The sequence below is a fragment of the Triturus cristatus genome, chromosome 6, assembly GCF_964204655.1.
Source record: "Triturus cristatus chromosome 6, aTriCri1.1, whole genome shotgun sequence".
Classification (NCBI taxonomy): Eukaryota; Metazoa; Chordata; class Amphibia; order Caudata; family Salamandridae; genus Triturus; species Triturus cristatus.
In genome coordinates, this window is record NC_140589.1 from 145,442,539 (window position 1) to 145,469,936 (window position 27,398).

Below are 27,398 nucleotides of genomic sequence, written 5' to 3' on the forward strand. Positions count from 1 at the left end.
TGTTGGGCATGGGTAGAACTGGACTTTGTAATTGGTGTTTTTGTAAATAAATACATTGCATCTTGGAACGGTGATCATACAGCTCGCGTCCGAACCGCGGTTTACAGGGGCGTAGCTTGGTCATTATTAGACAAGCAGCAAGCAGGGCGCATGAGAGGGGCTCATGGGGCAGTGGAAAGGGAGAGGAATGGGGACTGGTAGGAGTACCAAGTGAGAGAAACAATATTTTGTGAAATACATTTTTTTAGGACTTTTAAAACAAAGATGAGGCATGAGGGAGTGCACGTGCAAAAATCCCAGGTGAAATCCGACAGATACCTCACCATACCCGACTGAGAGCACCTGCAGCCAACTATTCATCAGAAAATACATTTATTAGGGGTGTGTAACCCACCAACATCCCCTGCCCCCCCACATACCGAAGCTACGCCCCTGTCGGTTCATCCAAACAGGTGATCACGTACCGCGTAACCTGCCTCGGATATGGCTTACGAAACAGATATGTAGCTAATTGTGAGTCAAAAATGAAATCATGAGGTAAAAAAACATTGCAACAGTCACAACCACACACCCTGCTTCACTTTACCACCAGTGAGTGGCAGCACCAAGCATTGAGCCGTGATCGTACCTGTGGCTGATTGCAAGGGGGAAGCCATGTGTGCAGTGAGAGGGCTTGCAGATGCAATGGAAGACAGGTGGCCACAAATAAGACATGACAGGAAGCTCAAACAAGCGTTGGCAAAGTCAATGGGTCTCGCCTATGAGGGCCATTGGCTTTGGCTTTGTTTTGTAGCCATGCCATACAGCACCATGGATGCTGTGCAGTGCGGCTAAAACTAGTTCCAGAAATAATTATGAAGCAGCCAAGGCTAAGGCCATTTTTTCCTTTATAAGTGCATTAGTGCGGGAGGCATCATAATCTTTTTAAATAGTAATATTAGCCTTGCTGCACAACATCCACACAGCATGAATAAGAGGCAACGGCAGAGCCAATAGGCTTAAAGGCTTTGCCAATGCTTGTTTTCCTTGATTTTGGACCTTTTGTTGATTTTGGTCAGTCTGAAGGGGAAGAGTCTTGCATGGGTGAAAGGACACTTGTGTCACCACTGATGGAGTAGGTGACTAGGAGGGGTGTAACGGACACCCCTGCGCCCCCCACCCCCCAGGGGGGCAGTCTTTCATACATAAATGGGCCCCCCCCCCCTCAGCTTGTCAGCTCGGGGGTATGGGTAGTGCTCTGGACCCCCTCACAATCCCATGCAGGGGACCCCTGAGGTTTCATTACGCCACTGGTCACCAGGTGTCCGTCCCCCAGGTTGCTACAGTTGTTTGTTAGACAGGTGAGGTGGACTTTTGCGTGAGTTGAATCTTTTAGGGCGGGGTAAGTATTTATTTATTTAATGCGATTTTATATAGCGCAAACTTTACCCGTAAGGTGTCAGAGCGCTTTACAAAAGGACCAGTTACATTACATAAGGACTTCAGAGTACATGAGTCACATAAAAGATACAAACAGAAAGACTCTAAATTCACATAAAAATGGCAGTAAGTATAAAAGTCTGCTACAGATACTAGTGATTAGAGTTACATATATAAAAGTTGCAAATTAAATCTGGAAGACAAGGGGGGTTTGGCCATCCCACGGGTGGAGGGCGGAATGGGGGTTCGGGAGCTGGAGGCTTTGGAGGGTCGTAGATCCAGTAAGGATCTGGGAGGAGGGGTAGGTTGTGGAAGATGAGGGTGAGGTGGGCATTGGTAAGGGCACAGGCACCGTAAGTACAAGAAGGGGGTGTCAGCAGAAAGGAGGATTTACAGGAGTGGTAGCGCAGGGCGATCACGGCCTCAGAGGGGCAGGTGGGACAATAAACCCGGAGGGTCAGTCATTCAGGGGTATGAGTGATACTGTGTGCATCAGCAGTTGGGCTGGTCTCTAAGGCAGCAGAGCCGAGTGCTTCAAATACTCGTGTGATGTGTACACTTGTGTCATTAGAGCAGACTTTCCCACAATAGTCGGTGTTGTTGTTTGTCGCTCTCTCGCCCAAGGTCAAAGCATCTTTTCTAAGACTAGCATGTACAGGAAGTCTCACGGTGCCCGTCTGCCTGACTTCCGCCTGAGCCTGTGAAATCCTTGGAGAGTGAGCTCTGTCTGTAGCTCTGTTCGCATTCGCAGCGGCCGCCCAGGCTGAGAACAAACGGACAGAGTGACCTGGGAGAGACGAACCAGATGGCGCCATTAAAAGCGGGAACTGCTGAGGCGGCAAACCCGCAGGGACAGCTCTGTCCGATGTAAATTACGCCAGCGAAATTCTGGAATTTCGCCAGTGCGAATTACTCGAACATGTTCATCTCACAGTTTATCATGACTTTCTGTAAGTGAGCACAAGCACGCGCTCACGGAAAATAAGTCTTGCAAGATACCAGTGGGAGCCTCGTTCAGAGAGAAAATTTATTTCTGAGCTATTTTCTACTCATCCTTCTCTTACCGCTGGACGTTTTCACACGAGGGGCGTGGTCCCTTTAAAACATCCAGGCAAGGTACAAGCAAACTTAGAACTGCACAACATCTCACACCTCTGCTCAAACCCTTAACATGTTTCTAATTTTCAACATTTTATCTATTTCAGGTCAAACGTGCCCTCTTATTCAGTGATGGTGCTTCCAAGATAAGGTATGCTGCAGCCTTGTGACGTCACTTACTGCCACTAGCAAATTACTGCAAAAGGCACTACCAATTGCCTGTTTTTAGTGTGTGGGAGGAGCTGTCATAATACTATTTTGCCTGTAATGCTTTGATAGTTGAGACATTTAAGGTCACAATTAGTGTCATAACAATTCTTAAACAAGACAGGAGAATATTACAAGTTGTATTTCCTGTCCAGATTTTAAGTTTTGTTGGTAATGTCTTTTTTGATGGTGTGTGATATGATACCGCTCAAGCTACAGGAACAGTGCCAGGCTTGTCAAAAGGCATTTTTTAAAATAAATATACATATTTGCCATAGTTTTTCTGTTTATTGAGCATCTCTCAAATAATATTAATAGCGGAAAAAAAACAGCCGGGACGTGCAAGCCCCGGGGTCGAATTCAAACCTGTATTGCAAGTTCAGTTTCAAGCGTCCCTCGGGCGAGGCACTCCCCACCCCCCAGCCTCCCCTAGATGCTTTTTTATTATTCCGGCCCAACAAGTCCAGAAACATTCGTCAAGCAATACAAACAAACCCTCAAAAGGCATTTTTATTGCTGCACCGTATGCACGTTCCCCAATGTTTGTTGGACAGTAGTCAGAATAGGTACATTTCCCATCAAGTATACACTTACTCCAATGTTTGTTGGACTGTAGTTAAAATAGTAAATCTAAGCACCACTCAAACGTATGCACTTTACGAAGTGTTAGTTAGACTGCAGGTAAGTAGCATCTCTGGCCATACAATGTCAAGAGAGAATGTGGCCTAACAGCTAGGGCAGTCGACCTCAAATCTGGGGAACCGGGTCCGGGTCTTTGCAATGACGCTCAACATCCTGTGATTCTGGGCAAATCACTTAATCTTCCCGTGCCTAACAAAAATGAATGTGTCCATCTGTAACACAACTGGTGCTCATGTAAAGCGCTCTGATACCTGATACATTCGGGACAAATTCACGCTATATAAAACTCTGGAAAAAAATGTATTCACGTTCATCAAGAATTGTTGAATACTTAAAACAGTAAATCTGACCCTCCCTCCCCGGTTGATACACGTTCTCTAATATTTGTTAGACTAGAGTTAAAGTAGTATATGTGGCTTCCCCATCCCCCTCCCCCACCATATATGCTTACCCCAATGTTTTGACTGGCGATAGAATAGTAAGTCTTAACCCTTACCGCTCCAATTTATGTACTTTCCCAAGTGCTTTTTAGACTGGAATTAGAATAATTAATCCAACCCCCGTCGTCTATTGTATGCATTTTTCCACAATATTTGTTTGGATGGAGTTCAAATGTTCAATCTGACGCCCCGCCACCGTTGAGTCCATGAAGCTTGCCCCCTGTAGTAGTGTACCAGGCGGGCAGTACTATCCCCTCCGCAGCTGGGCCCCGTGAATCTAAGATGCTTGCACCTGGTGTTAGTGTACTGGGTGGGTGGGACTAGGGTCTCTGCAGCCGGGCATCGTGAGTCCGTGATGCTTGCACCCTGTGGTAGTGTACCAGGCGGGCAGTACTATCCCCTCCGCAGCTGGGCCCCGTGAATCTAAGATGCTTGCACCTGGTGTTAGTGTACTGGGTGGGTGGGACTAGGGCCTCTGCAGCCGGGCATTGTGAGTCCGTGATGCTTGCACCCTGTGGTAGTGTACCAGGCGGGCAGTACTATCCCCTCCACAGCTGGGCCCCGTGAATCTAAGATGCTTGCACCTGGTGTTAGTGTACTGGGTGGGTGGGACTAGGGCCTCTGCAGCCGGGCATCGTGAGTCCGTGATGCTTGCACACTGTGTTTGTGTATCAGACAGGTGGTACTAGGGCCACCGCAGAAAGGCCTCTTGAGTCAAAGAAGCTTTTTATATTTTCTTATACACTACGCGCCACTGAAGTCGTGAGTATGAGGTAGCAAGTGGGCCACACTGTACTCATGAAATCCTAAACAATACCATAAAGCAGTCAGAGCAACTTCTGAGCACCTGCCAATTCAATGTTTATTCCAGTGGCGGCTCCTCTGCAAAGGCGGAGGAGAGCCGCCCCCTCGAGCAGGTCAAACAGGAAAACATAAAATGATTATAACTCTTTGTTATTATCATTTTATTTTTTCCCCTTGCTCAGCTGGGTAAGGACAGGGCTGCTCTGCTTACAGTGCAGGTCAGAGGAGGAGTGGTTTGCCCATTTCAAGTGCGCAGGACGCTTTGGCCGGCCGTCTCAGGCCCGTCAAACTGTCATGCGCACTTTGCATGTTCTCCATGCAGGCTGCATTACAGCCTGCATGGAGAACATGCCCAGCCTCCCATTCTCTGGCTGAGCACCGATCCATGGCGCTCAGACCAATAACAACACTGCATTGCAGCGTTGTGATTGGCTATCAAGAGCAGGGTGCTTCTTGCTTCCTGTCCTGGAAGCGGGCAAAGAGGGAGAGGAGGCAGCAGACATGTAAGTGTTAATTGATTTTTTCTTCCTTACCCTCTCCAACTCCCTCCTCCCGGCTCTGCGACCCACTCCCCTACCGCCATTAAATACCAGCTGCCACTGGTTTATTCTATACATATCTCTTTTTCAGGTGATTAGCAAATGGATAAGAAGTTGAGACATTCTCTGATGTACAATGACCTTAAGCAATTGATTTCAGGGTAATCTACTGTAGCCATCTGCCTATTTTTAGGGCTAAAGCATCACCTTGAGGGATATAGGCCAGGGACAGTTGACTCAAGAGGTGGATACTCTTTTTACAGATCTCCATAGCATATTTAATTCTCTTCCAGATGAAGAAGAAATGAGTTCAGGGGAGGTACTGTCCTCTGAAGCTCAATGCACACCCTTTCAGAGATGCTTGCAATGTGTTGTTTATGCATACTTAGCTCCCTGGTGTTATTGAGGCACATGACAGATATGGATCTGCAGCACAGGATGTGGCAGAACCAAGAGAGCTGTTGTTCATGTTCCAGATTTTTATTAATGCTTTCATTTTTTTAAACTTTTTTATTTTTACGTTTATGAGAGGTTGAAAAGGGGGTGGGCAAGACTTCTTTTGTATATTTTTATTTAGTCCTATTTAAAAGGATACAAAAGATGCCAAGCTCCCTCAACTCTCATAGTCACCCATATTACTGCTAAAGAGGCAATGGCTTTGTGTCTATGAACAAATCACCTATTTCCATCAGGGTTCTCCTGAGAGATGCTTCAGGCCATATGCAAATCCCACAATGTCTCAATATGTTGTGCTGGTATTAAAATCATTTAAATACATATGTGTCCGTGTTGCACTGCCTCAAACTAAAATATGGCCTTTCACTGTCCTTTGCCATTTATTTCCTGGCTCTGATAGCAGGAACGTGGTAAATTTAGATGAAATATCATGTTTATTTATGAGGTTTGATTCTTCCAATTGAAGTCATTTGGTATAAGATCACATTTGGCCGTCTGGCACAGCAGATTAACCAATTTACAGAAACTGAAGGAGAGAGCATCACATGGTGCAGTATGCTAGAGAGCCTCACTGAGGAACCTATTCAGATTTTATAAATGTATTCATTTAAAGAGTTGTATAAAGTGCAAACATGACCCAAGGGTATCGGAATGATTTACATATAGAAATAGACCAAAAATCCATTACATTACATAAGTTAGATCAGTGAGCTAAATGGGTTGAGGATTGCCGATTTAGGTGTGTGACCTGGTGTAGGAAAGGGCCCCTTTTTGACATGGTCACCCCCACTTTTTGCCTGGTAAATGATGTGATTTCGACTGAAAGTGCACTGGCTTCCTGCTAACCAGATCTGCAATGCCAGAGCTCTCTCCCAAAACTGTTTAATTGTTCCCCCAATCGGCAAAACGTTTAGCACCCTCTCTAAGTCCCTAGTAAATGGTACTCTGGTACCTAGGGTCTGAGGTACTAAAGAGGGCCCCTAAGGACTGCAGCACGAATTGTGCCACCCTAAGACTGCCATTGCAGGTGGTGTGTCTTAGTGCAGACAAAAGTAAAAATACAACATGTCGCACATCCCTGTGTGCCATCTCCCCTGCCACTGCATGTCATATTTGTAAGTCACCCCTACAGCAAGCCTAACAGCCCTAAGGCAGGGTGCTGAATATTACATGTGAGGGCATGTCTGCATGTGCAGATATGCCCCTGTGCTGGTAAGTCCTATTACTGCCAGTGCAAGTGGACAGGGAAGCCATTTTAAAACATGTGCTGAGCCATGGTGAAAATGTGTTTCCTAGCTACAAGATGTCTTCAATGAAAATAGGGATGTTTGGTATCAAACATATCGTATTGACAAACCTACACTAATGCCAGTGTTGGATTTGCCAATACATGCACCCAGAGGGCACCTTAGAGGTGCACCCTGAAAACCTACCAGCCTCTGGTGTGCTTGCTGACTGGTTTCTGCCAGCCTGCTACCCAAGACGCTGTTCTGACCTCCTAGGATGAGAGCCTTTGTTCTCAGGAGAGGCAGAACAAAAGCCTGCCTGGATAGAGGGTGGAACACCTCCTCCCACAAGATGACCTGCAGATTAAACTCCTTGGGCCGGCGAGCTTTAAAGTAGCTGCAGCCTTTGGAATGGGAATCTGGCTCCCCTCATATGGGAGACAGCCACCCCCCATCCAGAGCCTCATTGGCACCTGGACAAGCGGGAAAATTAGCTAGTCAGGTAGGCGTGCCACCCCCAGGCTAGCACTACACCTAAGGTGGGCTACTCTGAGGTCAACACGATTTTCCACAGTTATTTCCAGATGGCATACTTAGGAATTCTGGGACAGGGTTATGCCCACTTCCCACAGGAAGTGGTCATATAGGGGAAGTAGTGGCCCCAAAGGTTAGTAGCCCATTGGCTACAACCCTATACTCCCCTAATTCCCCTAAATTCAGTATGCTGGAGAGTACCTGGCACCAGGGAGCAGATCCTGATGACCTAAAAAGATAGAGGATGCAGAAGAGCCGCAAAAGCCAAGAAGAGAGATTAAGCAGCTAGTCTGGTACCAACCCCGCCAGCCTGTCTGGATCCCTAGTCAAAAACGGTACCAAAGTCGACCGGTCCTGCAGTTGTGACTCCAGAAACTTGGGAGGACTACCAGCCTTCGAAAAAGACTTAAGACCTCCAGTGAGCAGCGGACCTGTTCTAAAGAATCTCCAAAAGAGAAGACTCTGAGGTTCCACAACCCTCCAGAGCTCGAGTCCATCATGGTTTCTCCCCTCCTGGACCCCCTGACATCGCCTGCAGCCTCTGCATACAGGTCCCTTCAACCGCGACTTCTCCAGTAAGGAAAAACCGGACACCAAAGGCCCCTGGGCCTTGGAGAAAAGGACTAAAGGTGTCCCTCTGTCCCTGAGCATTGCAAGGCCTGAGCCCATTTGCTGGATCAGCCGGACTAGCTTCCTAGCCAGAGCCTGCAGCCTCTTTTTATAGTGACGGATCCCTATCGAAACGTATTGGGATCCCTAAGCTGTTTTGCACCCTGCACCCAGCCTCCCTCCTGCCTGTGGTAGAGTACTGTTGGTACTGCCTTGTACAATGTCCACCATTCACCTTAACTCCTTCCTTGAGTTGTGTCCTGTAAGTCAATGTACTTTACCTGTTTGCAGAACTTGTTCTTCCTTCCTTAGGATAACAAAGCAGAACTCAGAAATTGCAGTGTCCACTTTTTTTCAAAGTGAGAAAAATTTATATATTTAAAAATTTACTTACTGAACCAATTTTCTCTGATGCCTCAACATATATAAAGATACATGTTATTTTTATAAATTGGTGTGGATCTCCTTCTTGACTCGTGTTGTCATTTATTAATCATTGAGTGTATTTGTAAATGTCTTGCACTCCTCTGTGTTAAGCCTAAGGTTGCTCAATCACACTACCCCCTACTAGAGCACTTTGGGGTTGCATAGCAAGTCCCTGTCCACTCATAAGTGAACCCCTGGACTCTTTACACGATATATCAACTTATTGATATATCACATAAAGAGCCAGCTTCCTACACCTGGTCTGAAATTAGATTGGAATTTGTCTAGGAGGATGAACTGTTCAATGTGTTGGCATAGTTGTTTGTTAACGCATGACGGGATTGGTAGCTTCAATTTCCATCCAAGGTATCGGCCTACATGTTCCAATACTCTCATTGCTGTAGGCAGAAAAATTAGAACTGTTTGCTAGTCATCCTTATTATGACATGGGGCCTGCTATGCTGATTGAGTCTGTACTCCCACTTATTGACTATTGCTGTGTTTTAATGTTAGACATATGAGGGTTAAAGCACAAAACCTGCTGTGTACAAGATTCATTGCAGCCATTAGGAGGGAGAGAGCATCACCTGCTGCAGCATGATGGAGAGCCTCACTGAGGAAATGATTCAGATTTTGTTTATTTATGTATTTTTTATTTAAAGAGTTTTATAAAGTGCAAACATGACCCAAGGGTATCAGAGTGTTGTACACATAGAAAGAGTCCAAAAATTCATTACATTACATAAGTTCAATGAGTAAGCTAGTTGCTTATCACACAGAGTAAACGGTGGTCCCACAGAGGGCGCCGGAGAAGCTGAATGTTCATACACCTCCAAAAACGCTCTCTAGACAATGTGGAGTAGAGACCTACAACTTTTCAGGAATGCATCAAGGGTACAGGGTGGTGCAGGAACTCAATCCAGCCCTTGTAAAATGAGTTCAGCATACAATGGTTGTTAACACATTTTGCCAGCAGGTTTTTCATGGCAAAGGATGTTCAACATCGGGCAAAAATTGTTTGAGTCTGCCGGATCTGCATCAGGTTTTTTTGGGAGATGCGACACATGGCTCATCTTCAGGCAATCTGGGATAGTTCCTTGAGTTAATGATGCATTTGCGATTTTAGTCCAGATTTCTTCAAGATGGGTGTAACAAGATGATTGATATCTTTTAAGATGGGTCATTGAAGAGTGTTGTTGGTTTCATAGTTGCTATGATCTTGCTGATCTCATCTTCACGGAAGGTTCAGAATTAGTTCCTCATTTTTGGTCAAGGTGGGGTGTTTGTAAGTTTGAGAGAAGTCAATTATTATAGTTTCTTCAAGCGAGAGGTGTTTGTAGCTGATCTGATCTGCAATCGTTTCATTATCGTTATTTTATCTTCAAAGAAGGTCGCAAAGGCTTTGCAGTTCTCCCTGAAAGTATTGGTCACACTGGGGCTGTTGGTCCCAGATTGCTGTTTCGAAGACTTTCCCAGGCCGGTTTTTAGCTCTATCTAGACGGGATCTAAAGTAAGCTGTTTTGGCATCCATATTATCTTTTTATAGACATGTATCAAATCTCTTAGTTGATTTAGATGTAAGTTGCAATGTTAATTTCTCCTGCGTCTCTCCGCAACCCAGAGTCTTCTCGTCTCTTTGTTTAAGTTAAGGTTTGATTTAACCATGGGTGCGATTGTTTGTTTTTGTGCTTTTTGAGGCAGAAAGGTGGTGTCTGATCTGAATCTTGTCCCACAATGATTCTAGGGACTTACACTCAGGTAAGGAAAGGGTTGGGACGATTCAGGGGACCATCCCAGGTGAGGGTCTGGACAGGGGGGAGTTTGAGGCCAGTATCCCTCGTGGGGGTTGCAATAACCAAACCCCTGTGCACCGCATCAACTTGCAGTTGCAAAGGCGTGTTGGCTTCCTTCCAAGAAGATCCTCAGGCACCAAGTAGCCCCAACCTCTAGCATCACCAGTGACCAGAATCTAGGGCCACACCACATCGTGTGTATCGTGGCCTGCATCTTTTGGTGAGCTGCTAGAGGTCCTCTTGTGACTCCAGTGCTTCCGGCCTTTGGGTCCATTTGAGGGTCACCTTTGCTTCTCTGGGGCTCCTCTGATTGCTCGGGTTTGCACTGACTCCCCTGCTAGGGGAGAATCCCCTGGACTTTGCTGGTCCCGACGTTGCTCTTTCTTCAGCTCCTGCGTTGGTTGCATTTGCCAAGGCTTTTTGGTGCTCCAACCGGACACCGACCTCTGAGCACTCGACCTCCTTCATGAAACAGCTCATGCACGGCTCCTGGTCTTCCTCACCATCGCCTGGTCCTCACAGCTGCAGACTCAAGGTCATCATCAACTCTCCTGAAACACCCGACATCAAACGGCATTTGTCTTCCAAGTCTCCTGGTCACCCTTGAGTGACATAGACTCTGTCCCCTCTGCTTGCAGGTACCTCTCTTCTAGAACCACCTGCAGATTCCACCGGACACTTTCTCCTTCTTTAGCACCAGCACTTTCCTGAAGTCCTCCATTGTATTCGATGGCAGTTTCCGACACCACTTCATGCGTATGCACCCGGCTTCCCTGGTGTAGGTAACGTGGGTTCTAGGGTATCCACGGGTGGGGTTGCTCTCCAACTTCTGTCTTCCACAGGGTTTCTTGAGGGTCCACTGGGAAGGGTCCTTAATCTTTAAAAAGTCCTGACTCGAGTCATGGTTCTTATACTATTTTCTTAGTACATGGTTTGCCACCCCCGGGGTCCACTGAGTATTCTGTGCTATTTACTGTGTATCTTTGCTAAAGTATTGTTTGCATTGTGCATATCTCCGTGTAGGAGATATTTGTATGTGTTAGGTAGTATTATATAATAAATACATATTTTTATAAATACCTTGTGTGCTTGTTTTTCACTTAATCTAGACTGTAAGATTGCATTCTGGTAAAACAAGCTGCTTTACACTCCTTCTGGACTAAGCCTTAAGGCTGCTCTCCACAAATACCACTCAGAGAGCTTTCTAAGGTTGTCTACGACCTCTTAAATCACCATAAGGGTTGTCTGAACTGGTGCAGGGTGTCCACTTACATAAGTGTACATCATATACCAGGCCCGCTTCTCACAGTCCCGGTACAGTGTTTCTTCACCGCACACCCAACTCACTGCCTATTAAATGTTTTTCTTCATTTAGCCTACTTACTGTCCCTACAGAACTTCTCATTCACCCCAGTCACTGTTTCCAGTTTCCCCCTTCAAACCCTTGCCATCTGCACAATACCTTTCCTATGCTCAACACTCTCAGAGAGATAGAGAGAGAGAGAGAGAGAGAGAGAGTTTGTGTGTGTGTGTGTGTGTGTGTGTATGTGTGTGTGTCACTCACCTTCCTTTGTCTGCACTCTGCTTGTGCTATTCTCGGCACACTCAGTCCTGAGCACTTAGTCACTCAATGCCTGCACATTATTTTTATTCCTACTCTGTGCACAATCAATACCCTTCCCTCACTCACAGTCCGCACTATGCGTATACTTTGGTATGTGCTGTTTCACCCTCACTCACATCAAAACAGTCTGTACTGTGCGTATACTTCAGAATGTGCTGTTTCACCCTCACTCACATCATCACATTCTGCATAGTGCTTTGCCCATTCTAACCTCGCTCACTATGCACAATATTTTTCTTTCCCTCACCTAACATTAAGCAGGGATTGTCTCTCATGGAACACACTCACATTCTTTACAGTGTGTTTCACTCACCCATCAGGTATGCACGTCACTTCTCCCTCACTCTCTCCATTCGCTCTTTGCACTGTTCTTTTTCTTCACCCACCCACTCGTGTTATATTTGTACATTGATCTTTTTCACTGGAAAAATTCACAAGTTAGCCACCATATCCCACAACCTGGCACTTCGCTCTTGTGGGGACCTTTTGCCCCATTAGAAGATATTTATTTCATGGCAGTGAGTATGAGTTGCTGGGCGCATATTTAGGGTTTTAAGGTCCTTACTGGTAGAAATCAGGCTGCGACTCCAGACTGTACGTAAACTATTTATTCCAAGAAGTTACGGACCAGGGGGGGCGTGGCTTCGGCGCCTGTGAAGATGGCCGCCTCCGCGTAGAGCTCCGTGACGGCGCCAAATCTCCTCCTGATGGTTTTCCTTGTTCCCTGGCCACAAAAACTATACTCTGGCACACAGGATCCGTTGATGCACCCATTGATGTGCCTACATGTGTCAGGGGTGAGCGTTTTTGTGCTTTTTTCGTTCCGCTCGGCCTCGCCTCATTAAATGCGGTCGCCATTTTGTTTTTTCATGCTTTCACGGACCGGACATTTCCCTCATGCTGCATTCTATCATTAGGCATTTTTTGACTTATCACTATCATTTATAATCACTGGTGACTGATATGGACTGCTGCTGTGCTCATTGCAGTGATTACTTATGTCTGGGGTGAGCGTTTTATATATTTTTCTATCTGTTTGGCTGTGCCATTTTGTTTCCTATTTTTTCGCCACCTGATTCTTTTCCTCATTCTGCATTCTTCATTTTAGCCATGTTCTGCCTATTTTTCACCATTTATGCTCTCTGATGAAGACTAATGTTGAAAACCCAAAGTCTTTTCAGTAGTTGTTTCCTGAGGCACTTTTTGACTCTACTAAGGCAGTGTTCACTGAACGCATCTTTTACTTCATAAGAGCTTCCCTCTTGCTGCATTCGTCATGGCAACTGCTCGCTCTACCCGAAGTACTGGTTCTCCCCTTGACTGTTCCGTTTTAGAGGACTATAATCCTTTTAGTATCCTACATGAAAATATGGAGGATTTAGACTCTGGTCATTCTGCCTCTGGGGGTGCATCATCTACTATGCTTCATACTGCCTCTAAATCATCATAAAAAAGACGCCTATCCCATCGACTGTGTCACGAAAGCGTGTCTAGAAAGACCCACCTTCTCCTTCCATGTCTCCAACACCAACCTCTATGAAACTCATTCTTGAAGAATGACGTGCTCGTAAGCCTTACATGGAGGAAACTAACACCCATCTCCAAGGTCTCGAAGACAAATGGTCTCATATAGAACAAAATATTCATCACTTGGAGAAACGAGTTGACTCTGTTCAGGCTATCACCAATCAAATGCCATCTATGCAACTAGAAATTACTCACCTCAAGCAGCAAGTGGAAAATTTGGAAAATCGTAACCGATGTAACAATTTACGCATTTATGGTCTTGCGGAACGTCTTGAAGGCTCAGAGCCTCTTTCCTTCTTTCAATCCTGTCTCCATCGTCTTATGGGTTTTCCTGACAATCCAAAATTGAATATTCAGAGAGCTCACCACTTGGGGCTAAATCCGCGATCATCTTCCTCCTCAACCGAACCAAGAGGCGTTATTCTATATTTTTGGGAATAAACTGATTTGCTTAAGGTCCTACATGCTACCAGACAGAAAAAGAACATCTCCTGGCAAGGCTCCAGTCTCTTTTTTGCCCAAGATTATGCCAAAGCGACATCTGACAGAAGGAAACAAAATTTGGACATGCGACCTGCTCTTCGTAATTTGAATGCTAGATATGGCTTGTTCCATCCTTGCCTTATGCAAGTGTCTCACAACAATAAAACCACCTCTTATGAAGATCCTGCTCGCCTACAGCATTTCCTGGATAACTGCAGAGAAGAAAACATGGATGTCTCTTGTTCATCGATGATTTGATTGTTTCCTTGTTGTTTGATATCGTTTGTTATTATCTGTATTCTATTTATATTGTTCTCTTCTATTGTTCCCTTGTTCTGCCTCTTGTTAATATGTACTTTTTACTTCTAGTGATACTGTTTATTGGTGCTTCGTTGTTCCTTTTATGACCTTTCTCTTTTTTTCACTATCAGGTGCAGATTGTCATGTTTTTTCTGATATGTGGTCCCTTTTCCATCTGGATGGTGTATCCCTTTCCCGTCTCCGTCCTGGGGCTTCCCGCCTGATCGTGCCGTCTTCCTTATGTGGCTCCACCACCCTCATGTTTATTATTTGTTCGTGGTATGTTCTTTGGTCTTTCCTATTTTTTCTCTATACTGTATGGTTTTTTCTCCCAAAATATTTCCTCTATCATATTTTCTTTTTCCTGGCTCACTTCTTCATCTTTCTATGTATTTTCCATCTTTCCCTTTCTATTCTTCTCTCCTTTCCCTTTCTTTTTCCTGGTCTCCCTTTTTCTCTATCACTTGATACTCAGTCTGTTGTTGCTAATTTCCTACTTATATCCTCTTTTATCTATGTTCTTACTCTATTGGATTCCTCTTATTGGGGAACATTACTCATATTGCATTATTGTATTTTCTAAATTGCAGTTTTTTCATATCAAGCTCTTTTAATTGTTTATATCTTTAGATGTCGTTAAAAGTTATATCCTGGAATGTTAAAGGTTTAGGATCTCCCATAAAACGACAACTGGTTTTAGCACATATTGCTGGGCTGAAAGGTGATATTGTTTTATTACAGGAAATTCACATGACAAGTAAAGAGATAGCTAAACTTCAACGTCAATGGGTGGATCATGTTTTTGCATCCCCTGGTTCTGGGAAACGGAATGGTGTAGCTATTCTTTGTCATAAACGTTTAGATGTCCAACTCATACACCAAGATACAGACTCTGATGGTAGATGGGTTCCTGTTTCCTTACTCATTAATACAATTCCTTTGACTATTCTTAATTTATAAGCACCCACTACTCCTGACAAGCTCTTTTGGCCCAAAATATTATCCAAATTGATGACATATATACGGAAGACTATCTAATCCTAGGTGGAGTTTGTAATATGGTTGTTGATCCTTTTATTGATAGACATTCTAATTCCAAATGTATTCCCCTCTCACATGCACACTCAATTTACTTCCACCATAACTCAAAGATCTCTTGTTTATGCTTGGAGATTATGTCACCCCACTCTCCAAGAATATACTTATTTTTCTCCAGTCCATTCCTCTCAATCACGTATAGATTACTTATTTATCTCTAAAGCCTTTACCCAACATCTTTCCTATTCTGACATAGGATCTATCTTAATTTCAGACTATGCCGCTGTATCCTTAGATCTGGACTTACTACCCCCCACTGAAGGAACTCGGAGATGGAGATTCAATAATTCCCTTCTCTTGGATCCTAAATTCACACCTGCATTTCAGAAATTTGCTGACAACTTTTTTATAGAAAATACGTCTCCTCATACTTCCCCTCAGCTTATTTGGGACATGTTTAAAGCTGCCTCTAATGACTTCATTATTTCATTTATTGCCCAGAAGCGGAAATTTTCCTCTCAAACCATACAATTACTTAATTCACGTATTAAACAGTTGGAACACTCCTTTTATTCTACATGAGCTCCTTTTGATTTGAATGAACTTAAGGCCAAATTTGCTTTTAATAAACTTTCAACTGAATCGGCTAATTTATATTTACTTAAGTCTAGTGCTAAGTATTATAGTGCTCAAAACAAAGCTGATAATCTTCTTGCCAAATATCTTAAAATCAAAAAAGAATGCACCAAAATTGAATCAATTTTAACTTCAACCAATATCACGGTTCATAAGAATGAGGACATTCTTTTAGAATTTACTCATTTTTACCAAAACCTTTATATTACTGAATCTCCTTCTCTACAATCTGATATTACTCAATATTTATCCTCTATTTCCCCACCCTCTTCTCCTGATGTAGATTTCTCCTCCTTGGAAGCTGATATTCAACCTTCTGACATTCTTACCGCTATTTAGTCTATTAAAAAATGAAAAGCCCCAGGAACGGATGGTTTCACTATTGAATTTTACACGCATTTCTCCCAACTTCTTATTCCCAAACTGCACCAATTATTTCAATTCTTTGCCTCCACTCAGCAATCGGGAGGATCTTTTCGGGAAGCTTTAATTTGTCTTCTCCCTAAAGATAACAAAGATCACACACTATGTAAAAATTACAGACCCATTTCTTTAATAAATCTAAATTGTAAAATATTTGCAAAAGTTCTTGCCCTTCGATTAGACTGTTTACTGCCCCACTTGATTGGCAAAGAACAATGTGGTTTCATTAAGGGAAGACACTTATACGATAATACCCGATTATTTTTTAATGTTTTGAGTAAATCCAAATCATATAAAAAATAGTTACCAGCAATTTCACTAGACGCTGAAAAAGCCTTTGATAGGGTCAGTTGGTCCTTTATCTTTTCAACACTTGCTTGGTTCGGTTTTGGCCCAAAATTAACCAATTATGTTTCTCTGCTCTATTCCTCTCTTAGGTCTTTCATTCTAGCTAATGGACTTGTGTCTCTTTCTTTTCCTCTTCATAGAGGAGTTCGACAAGGCTGCCCACTTTCTCCACTTTTATTTATCCTTGCCCTAGAACATTTTTTAATGAAAATCCAATCGAATACAAACAATACAGGTTTCTCCTATCAATCAGTTAAATCTCTCAGTCTATGCTGATGACATCCTATTATTTATTTCCAATCCACAAACATCCTTGCCAGCATTTCTCTCAGAGGTAAACGATTTCACTCTTGTTTCAGGTTACAAACTAAATGCTGACAAGTGCGAAATTCTTCCGCTAAATAAATTCTGCTTTCATGCTGACTTTTCATCTTCTACCTTTCACTGGAATCCAGTTAAAATTAAATATCTTGGACTATGGTTTAATCCCTCTATTAAAGATACAGTTGTTTTAAACTTTAAAGTATTACTATCACTTTTAACCTCTTTCACCTCACGTTGGCATCCATTGTTTTTGTCCTGGTGGGGTAGACTCGACTCTATAAAAATCATGCTGGTGCCGGTAATACTGTTTTATTTATCCAATATTCCAATTAATATTTCTAAAGTTTTTTATAAAAACATATATAGTATTCTTTTGACAATTTTATGGCAGAACAAAACAGCTAGAATGTCTCTTTGCAAACTCAAAAAATCTAAACACATGGGTGGACTCAATTTTCCTGATTTTCACTCCTATCATACTGCGTTTTTTCTCAAACAGTCGTCTTTTCTACTATCTGATAATGCTACTGATTCTAAGCCTTACCCTTTGTGGGTAGATATTGAAAAATGTCCTTTTCACTCTTTTTCTTTTGAAGAATATGTTTCTCTTTCCCATACTCCTATCTCGCTATCCTTTCCTATTCTCAAAAACGCTCGTACAATTTTTCATCCACTCTTTTCTTCTATCCAAGATGCTCGCACACAATTCTTAAACTCTCCGATTTGGTATAATAAAAATATCAAAATTAATAATAAGTTTATTTTCTAAAAAGATTGGTTATCTCATGGCCTTAAATGGACTCATCAACTTTTTCAAGATGGTGTTTGTCTTCCTTTTTCCACAATGCAATCCCGCTTTTCGCTTCCCACTTCATACGAGTTCAAATATATGTCGCTGATTGCAGTTCCTCAAACTTCTTATAACACGTTGTTATCTGACCACATACTCGCTGCTCCACCTCCTATCACAAAATCGTTTTTATGTAACTCTCGCTCCGCATCTTTAATTTATAAGAACATAATGGACATCCCTATTACCCGTGATAAATCACAGGTGGAAGGTAATTGGGAATCTGATTTGGGGGAATCTTTTCCTATTTCAGAATAGAATAAGACCTGGTCTAAGATAAGGAAGTCCTCTAGAGCAGCCAATACTACTCAAACGTTGTTTTTTATCTATAATAGATTTCTCATCACTCCAGCTAAATTGCATACTATTGACCCTGCCATCCCCTCTACATGTTGGTCTTGTACTGCCCTTTTCACAGATCTCAAACATACGTTATTTGAGTGCCCAACCATTCAGACTTTTTGGACCCGAGTCTGGCGCCAAATAACTCTATTTTTCACATTCGAATTTCTTTCTCACTCTCCCATATTTTTCTAGGTAGCATCCCTGCAGTGTGGTTCTCCCATAGCACGGATATTCGTATTATTGATTTACTTATAGCTGGTGTGTTTCAGCACATCACAAAGGGGTCTATTAGGATGGCGGTCGGATGGCCGCTGCTGGGCCAGCGGTGGCAACGGCCAGGCCGGCCGCAGTCATCCGCCCGCGATCGCAATCCAGAAAACCGCCAATCCCATTAGCATGACGGTGACGACCGCGGTGGTGAGATTTTCCGCCGCCACTTTCCCACCAGTAGCAGTCCACGCGCTTGCCTGGAGAGTGGAGCTGGACTGCTAAAATGGGGCCGGTGGAGGGCCAGGCTCCGCCGGCGGTGGCCAGTCTTTCCGCGGCAGTGGAACCGCCATGGAAAGGCATGCTGAGAATGTCTCCGGGGGCCCATTGCGGGCCCCTAATGTGTTTGGGGGGGTGTGGGTGCACTGGGGGGTTACCATACCCCCCTCCATGTCCCTGTACCAGGTGGCAGGCACTGTGCAGTGCCTGCCACGCAGTGCAGGGACATGCTGGACATGCTCTTTTGGACATCGCGGCGGCAGCAACCGCCGCAATGTTAAATGCCCCGATCGTACCGCCGCGGTAGGATTTAGACTGCGGAGCATACCAATTGGACCGGCGGTTATGCCGCGGTCCTAGCGGGCGGTGTTTTCCCGCTACAATGGCGGTCGGAGTGATTTTTCCGACCGCCATCCTAATAGACCCCTCAGTCATGGAAAGGCGCTTCTGCTGTATCCTTTCAAGCATGGTGGTATGGAGTTTGCAGCAACCATAGGTTAGATAGAGCTTATGTATACCCAATCACACTTGCTATTAAACGAGATATGCTTTGGTTACCTGTTACTGAGTTCCTAGATGCATCAGCTATGTTACCATCTGCGCATAACCCCTCCTCTGAGGAAGTATCCAAACCTCCATGAATTCTATCTACTATTGCTTTTAAAAAAAATGTATCCTATGGTTATAGATTTTAATGTAGTAGGATATTTTATGCATATCTATTGTTTTTAGCTTACGATACTCTAATTGGATCTTACCCTACCTCCTCTCCCCCTTTTTTTCCCCATCTTTCTGTCCCCCAATTTCTTCTTTCTTTTCCCTCCCTCCATAAGCTTAAATGATACTATTCACCTTTATGAAATATGTATTCATCATTGTATCAAAACTTCTTTTGTTATCAAATAAAATTCTTTTAAAACTTAAAAAATAGAAGTTATGGACCAGATCACCACCAGTTATACAGCAGGGTGAACTGCACTAAAAAGTATAGATATTTATTCTTTAGCCACGATTGTGAATTCATTCTATTTAATGATGGCGGACACTTGACAAGCAAATATTACCACTCCATCCGCAGTCTCCGCTTAATGAAACACTAGCTCCATGAGTGCATGTTGTTTTGAGGTTTTGTACCTTTAATATAAGTTTGTCCCTTTTATTCCACCATAGTGTTAATGGAACTAGAACTTAGGGGGCTATTACCATGGCGGGCGGATTGCCACCGCCGGGCCGGCAGCGGCGATCCGCCCGCCAAATGTCCCTGGTTCTTCCCCTGCCATATTAGTATCGAATTGTCGACCGGGCGGAAAAGGGACACAATATGGTGGCGGTGTCTGCAAGACACCGCCATTCATATTATGATGTGAGCGGAAATTGTCCTTTCCATGGCAGCGATGCCGCAATGGAAAGGCATGCGGTCCTCGATATTGGGGGCCCGTTGCGGGTCCCCAGGGTGTTGAGGGGTTGGGGGGTGCACTACCCCCTCTCATTGCAATGCAGTACTGTGCAGGCACCACACGGTGCCTGCCATGTTGTGCATGGCAATGCTGTGCACGGTCCTTTTACATTGCGGGCGGGGCTGCAGCCAGCAGATCCACCCGCAACGTAAAAGGCCCAGGATGCGCCCGCCAGTGTGGCGGGCGCATCATAATTTGCACTGCGGGACCGCTGCAACATCGGGGGTCGGTCCCGTGCTCAATTGCGGTGGCGGGCGGACATCGTAATGGACCTCCTAGAGTTTAGTGATAAGAATTTTATTGGGGGATTCTTTTTATGCGATTTGACCAAAGCAGTCCATGGTTATGCTGTTCCCTTTGCTGGGGTTTATGCTGTAACAGAATAAACTTACTTTTGGATACTAATCTGCGTACAGCTATACTACAGTGGTGCTATCAATAGTGTAGCAGGTGCAGTGGCATTGGGGCCAGGGCTATGAGGGGGCAAGTGAACCCTAATTATGGCTGAATTGTGGTTCCACAGCGGGTCTAAGGAAGCTGTTTTTCCTTGCATCGAGGCCCGTGCCACCCTCACTATGCCACTGTATAGCACATTATTTAGTCTCCTGAGCAGTTTTTGCTTTGGAGCTCTCTAAAAATAAAGATTTGTGTGCATTTTAGACTTTTAAAAAATCTTAAACGTATTCCAGAGTGTGAAAAATAGATTCCTGAGATTTCAGTTGTGTTTAACTTTTAAGAATGTAATGGCAAGAAATCAGTAGATGGACCTGCGTTCCAGAAAAGCGATTAACATAACATAAATGTAATCTTGGTTAAATTAATTCATTTCTTTGAAAGTGTGAGGGGTGCTAAAACAGCACTATGCAGGATACCGTCTGTTCTGCAACTCCTCCCTCACATCTAAAGACATACTGGCCCCTGAGTGCAGTAGCGGCTCCTGGAGGGAGTGCTGCGAGGCGGTGAGGCGGGGTGGGGGAGGGGCAGGGTGAGGGGTAGTAAACTTCAGCTCACGGCCGACCGGAGTAATGTAAAAAAATAAAACGAATTTCTTGCCATTTGTTTTTTAAGCGTGCACAATGAAATTTGTTTTATTTATTTATTTATGTACTTACCTCCGTTCGGACGTATGCCGGTGTTTACTACCCCCCAACCTGCCCCTCTCCCGCCCTAGCGCCCCGCAGCACTCCCTCCAGGAGATGCTACTGCCTGAGTGTCTAGTCCACTTTCATCAGTTCTAAACCTATGGTACTCATAATACTGGGTCAAGATGCAAATATTTAAAGCGGCTTATTTTCAGGGCCCTAAAGAATATACCTATTAAAATAAAATGAAAGCCTTTTGATGTTCTCAGTTGTATTGTTTGGGCATGGAAAGGAGAAAAGCATATGTATATTTTCACCATCATTTTCAGATATTTTGTAAGGTTTTGTTTGCAGGTTGTATCTTTTTACCCCAAAAATCATATCTTTACATCTTCAATGATTTTTCTGTGGATTTGAAGTAGTGCTTGGAAGAGTTATGTTCAAACCGTGACAGTGCAGAGGCTCAAATGTGGTTGTTGATTTTTAGGTGTTGTTACAATGGTTGTTTTGTAGTCAACCATAATGGGCACTATTTCAATGATGATTTAACTTCAAAGGGTCTGCTAGTAACACCTCTGTTGTAACCTTCATGGAAACTTCAGGTCCCTCCTATACGGTTGGTTGCAAGTCATATGCCATCAGTCTTCAGAAAGGTACTGAGCATCACTTCTCCCGAGCCTTCAACTTACCTGATCTACTTCTCCCCCTCATCCCAAGGACAATGTCCAGAAGTGAGAGACACTCCTTACCAATTAGTGTGGGTTGAGCATGGGAAAGCGATACTTCAAACCCCTTGCGGGAAGTTAATTTCAGTATTTTTAGTGACAAACTGGAGTCCACAATCACAAGTTTAGCTGTTGCTGGTATTTGCCTTAACTTGGTGTCCCCATCAGGATATCTTTTTCAGGTTCCGCCTAGGCAGCGATTGCGCTGGCTCTTCGAGACATATTGTTTTCAGAATATGGGCTTTAAGCTCCGCCCGTATTCCGCCCATGTTTTTAATTGGCTCTTTTAACTGTCTTTTGGTAATGCTTTTTTTTCTTTGGTTAATGTTTTTAGTAGTCCCTCTTTTTCTACTATTGTAACCTCCCATGAGGACTGCCACGGTTACATGTGACTTTACTCAGTATGTTTTATTTTCAGTTTCTGAGCACTCTCTTCTTAATGACTTGTTCGTCGCAGCTGGAGTTACAGGCACAACAGCTATGCACTTCCCCGACTGCACTGCCCCAACACACCCTCTCTTCGGGCTGCAGCTGCCTTCTCCTCCTTCCTCCTGCTTGTTATCTTTTATCTCCCGTGGCCGCCCACCTTTCTTTTCTATTTATTTACTTTTGTAGCATTCATGCATGCCGGGCTTTAACCTCTTCAGTGCCCCGCCCTTTCCCCGCCCTGTGCCGGGCGTTGCATTAGCGGGCGGGGTTCATGACGAGATAGTCTCGTCATGGGCACAGCGCAACCGCGCTCCATGACGAGACTATCTCGTCATGGGCACTGAAGGGGTTAACTTCACACATTGAAAGCTAAAGGACAGCGTGCCACAAATGCTGCATAATTAAATACATTGAGAAGAAGGTCTGGTGGCTGCCGCCTTTTTTTCTTATTTTGTAACTTTTGTAGCATTCGCGGAACGCCGTGCTTTAGCTTCATACATTTAAAGCTAAAGCTCAGCGTGCCGCTCGCTAATGCAACAACAGTAAATAAATAGAAAAGAAAGGCGGACGGCTGCCATGGTGCATTTAATTTGCTTCGCCAAAGCCCACTCAGATGAACATGCATATGCAAGGCCCCAGTTTATCCAACTCGAGCTGCTTTCAATCCCAGCTTATGAGGGAAGCACAGCGAAACCAGCTGAGGCACACTCGATAGGCTATAGCTGAAATATCGGGTTTGCACTATTGGGGGGATCTTCAGGCTTCAGGACCCTGCCGACTATAAATGCATTTTTTTAAACTTTCAGGCAAACTTTGATTGGACACTGGTTGCACTGTGACATGCTTTTATGCTTCACCGAATGTAATTTATTTTCAAGCGCTTTACTTTACTTTATACGTTTTTAAACTTTACCAACCGTAATACATTTTAATTTGTGGTTGCATGAACTTCCAACTGTAATGTTTTTAGAAACGCTTCAGTTTAAATGTTTGTCACTTGTCAACGAACGTAATTCAATACGTCGCAAATTAAGTTCATGCAAAAGGGACACCTAGCGGTGAAGGGTGTCCTTGGCAGCTTGCAGAAGTGACAACTAGGCTGAACTCTACTGTCTTCCACAGTGGTTGCTGTTCCTGGCGGCTTCCTGTGGTTCTGCGGGAGAAGCCGTCTTTGTTTGTTTTTCTCCGAAGTGCGGTCGGATTAAGAGCGGGTGAAACATCGGAGTGCCAGGAGTGGGATTTCATGTTTTTATGCCTATGACCATATAATGAGGAGGGACCCGCGCCGCTGCTTGTTTTGTCCCTAGGCTTCTTGCTGGTGTTTTGCCCCGTTGCCTGGTGCTCTGTGTCCTGCCCGCTGTCTCCCCCGCCGACGCTGCCTACAAACACCTTAGGCGCAGTCGCTGTGCGGGGAGACTACCTGGCCCAGAAGCCCCTGCACAAATGGGACACACCCCCTTCGCGCCTGGTGGCGCTTAAAACTCAGACTGACCCCCGGCCGAGTGGGACACTTGCTGGCCGATTGCAGAGGAGGGACCCGCGCCGCTGCTTGTTTTGTCCCTGGGCTGCTTGCTGGTGTTTTGCCCCGTTGCCTGGTGCTCTGTGTCCTGCCCGCTGTCTCCCCCGCCGCCGCTGCCTACAAACACCTTAGGCGCGGCCGCTGTGCGGGGAGACTATCTGGCCCAGAAGCCCCTGCACAAACATCGTGGGACACACGCCCTTCGCGCCTGGTGGCGCTTAAAACTCAGACTGACCCCCCGCCTCGTGGGACGCGCGCGGGCGGCGCCGGGAGAAGCCCGGGACAAGGGCGGGACCGTTTCTGGCCGTGCGAGGCCGGGCTGGGCCACCCCTCTTGGCTCTTTGTATTCGTACTCTGGTTTTTTGCTATCTGTTATTTGAAATCAGGGTTTTTGCTTGTGTAATATCAGCGGTAAAAAGGCTATAAAAGTTACATATTTTCTGTTTATAGTGTTACATGCAGCCTGATATCATATCATAAGGATAAGGAATGGGGAAGCGCAACCCTGTAATACCTGTCCCTGCTCCAGTCCCAAAGCATAAAGAAGTTATAAAACTCCAGCTCCCCAGTTTAACCGCTATAGATCGCATGCTCCAAAAAACTATAGGGGTGGTGGTCAATGCCATCGAAAGCACTGAGCGTCGTCTCTCGCTTCCTGTTGGCTCTGTGCCCCCCTTACTCCCTGCAAATGTATCGTTGTTCTCTACCAATTCCCAGGACTCGTTACTGGCACCGTCCTTTGTTGCTCTTCCAGGTGGTGGTTATCCCCTGATGGTACAAAATTTAACCCCCACGGCGGTCAATTCATCCCCAGCGACTCCCCCTTCCTTTGTTAGACTATCGTTGACCCCTTCCATTTTACAAATCCAGGCTACCGTTGATTCCTCGTCTCAGGTTGGGGTTCCTATCGATAATGGGAGTCGTAATACACCTGTTAATACTAGTTCAGCTTCTGATTCGCAGTCAAGCGTAAGCAGCGATAGTCCTAGTGTAAGAACTATAGGGCAGATGGCTAGGCGTAAGTCTAAATACGCTGCTAAAGATTGTCTAACTGCAAGAAACTGTAAGGGGCTAACGGAGGGAACCAAGAAAAAGAAAGCGCCCGTTAGAAATTGTGCAATAAGGGGCAAGATTACTGAGAACAATACAGCTAGGGATGCTGCGGCTGTTACTGAGGCCCAAGGTCTATTTCTTGATGCATGCTCTCAGGAAAGAATAGAGACTCCCCTGGATAAATCCCTTGATATCCAGCAATGCAACGATCTTGTTAGTGACAATACCATCTTGCCGTGCCCCCCCATTTCTGAGAGGGACATGCCCCCGATTGCTTGCATTGAGCATATCCTGAAGTCTTTTATCTTGCCTTTGACTGAGAGGTTAAAAGAGCTAACAGCAAGACTTGACCGCTTTGAACAGGGAACTTTGGACAACTTTTTTTCCATAAAGGCCTTAATCAAGCTACATTCTAAAAATAGCCCAGGAGTAGATGCTCAGAAACAATCTTCACTGGTAGCCCCTTCTGAAGTGGCCACATGCTTATTCATTAAGCAGAATGGCACCTTAGAGACCCCGAGAGGAATTAATCCCCCGGAGAGAACGGCGCCAACGAGCAAAGCTCCAGCGATAGCCATAAAATCAAATAAGGCTAGTAATACAACGCTCCAGTTCCATCTAAAGGGGATAAGGGGACACGTGATAGCGCACCTACCCAGGTGCAGAAGGACAAACAGAATTGTAGTAATATAGAGAGACAAGGCAATGATCAATCTTTATATCTTGACCTAGCTCATAGTAGAGAAATTAACCCTCCATGCACTATTTGCCTCCAGCTTGTATGCCCTATGTAGCTGTATTGGTAGGAGTCCCTTGTTTAAAGCAGGGAAAAACAGAATCATACACTGAACTTAAAAATAAAGTTACATTTTGGCTAAACAATAATAGGCCACTTCCGAGGGGCTTAGATGGCAGGATTATTCTTGTTAGACGAGTTAGCTGGGTGGGAAGAAGGACCAAGGACATCCAAGGGGATTGTATCCTAGTTAATTTTAAAGACAGTAGAGTAGCAAGGACTATTTGTAGCCAGCAGAACATGCATGGTGAGGGTGGAATTAGCACCCGGGATTTGGGGTACTTTTACCCGCGGCCACTAAGCTGGTATCAGAGACAGAGCATTGGCAACCAATTGTGGGGAGGGGAAGTTGATAACTTTGGATTCTACCCAAACCCTGCTCTTGCTAGAGGAGATATTCACCTCGGAAACAATACCAGGTATTGACGCAGAGACTACTTGCCTTTGAATCTCTTATCAGCCCCAGATGATAGCAGAAGGCCCAAAGGGTGCAGGTCCCCAATTACTTCCCCTGGGATTTCTCCTAAACACCTGTTTTCAGCCCAACCTGAGGTAATTTATAGGGGGGATAGACTCGAGTTAGCACCTCGAGTGGAGGCAACCAGTAATTGCATAGCAATTGTGGGGGAGTGTGTTAATAATTCTCCCTCTGGATTTGGTTTATCGCATTGTAACAATATATCTGTTACCCCCCTGGGGACTTCCATCTTTCCAGCAGTTACTTCTGTCCGGAAGAGCAAGGCTTCTCCATCGCATGCTCATCCGCCATTATTTATGGCAACTGATTCTGGAGGTGAATCACCAACATCACTTAGTGATCACTTTATCTGTCCGCAGGATAAGGTGGCGGCTGTTGGGCCCGATCGAGGATTATGAGCTGGAACATGGCAGGAATTGCCAGGAAAACAGCTCTTCCAGACTGGAATACCCTGGTGGAGTCTTACACTATATGCATTTTTCAGGAGACATGGAGCCTTGAACCTAACTATAAGATCGGCTATTCAACGTATTTTTTACCTGCAGTTTTGCCACCATCGGGGAGGGGTCGGCCTTCGGGGGGCCTCCTCATATGGGTGAACATCTCCTTGGGCTGCAGCATCACCCAAAAACATAGTATCTCACCTGATATCCTTAGGATTTCACTGAGAGGATTAGGCAGCGGGAGGTCTCTTGACATATTTAATGTATATGCCAGGGACACCAAAGGTAGCTCTTTATCACCCACAGTAGCACTGCTGGAAAAAGCTCTTGGTGATACCTGTGATGGCACACAAGTATTCATCGCGGGGGACTTTAACTGTACGTTTGAGCCCCTTGCGGCTGAAGACATCCTAGATGTCACTGAGGATGATTCCAAGTGGGGTATACCTATACTAGCAATCCAACCAAACAAAAGATGGACACAGAGGGCGATTCAGTTGAACACTATGACCCTGGAGTATGGCTTACGAGCACTAAATGGCAGAACCACTTCAGATCCTTTGGGCGCCCACACATACAATAGGGCGAATCATACGTCTAGGATTGATTACATTCTCCTTAACTTATCTCTTTGGCGATTTGTCATAGATATGGTAGTAATACCCACTGTAGACAGCGATCACAACTTCTTGTCTTTAACCCTAAAGCATCTTTGGGTAAAACAAAATAGCTTAGCTTCACCATGCAACCTAAAGTCCACATCTGTAATTACTCCATCTAATTGTGGAAGGTGCCTTAAATGGCGCAAAGTTGCCCTAGATGAGGCAAAAGTTCGGGTT

At 44.7% G+C, this 27,398-nt stretch overlaps 1 long non-coding RNA gene across 1 annotated transcript in view; it reads left to right on the forward strand.

Annotated features, from left to right (window-relative positions):
* The first annotated feature begins 2,125 nt into the window (after window positions 1–2,125).
* LOC146816523 (uncharacterized) overlaps window positions 2,126–27,398 on the forward strand; it is a 57,060-nt gene continuing 31,787 nt past the window's right edge. The window contains exons 1-3 of the long non-coding RNA XR_014962459.1: window positions 2,126–2,535; window positions 2,625–2,668; window positions 14,259–14,406. This is a non-coding gene — a long non-coding RNA (uncharacterized LOC146816523). The remainder of the gene's footprint in view (window positions 2,536–2,624; window positions 2,669–14,258; window positions 14,407–27,398) is intronic.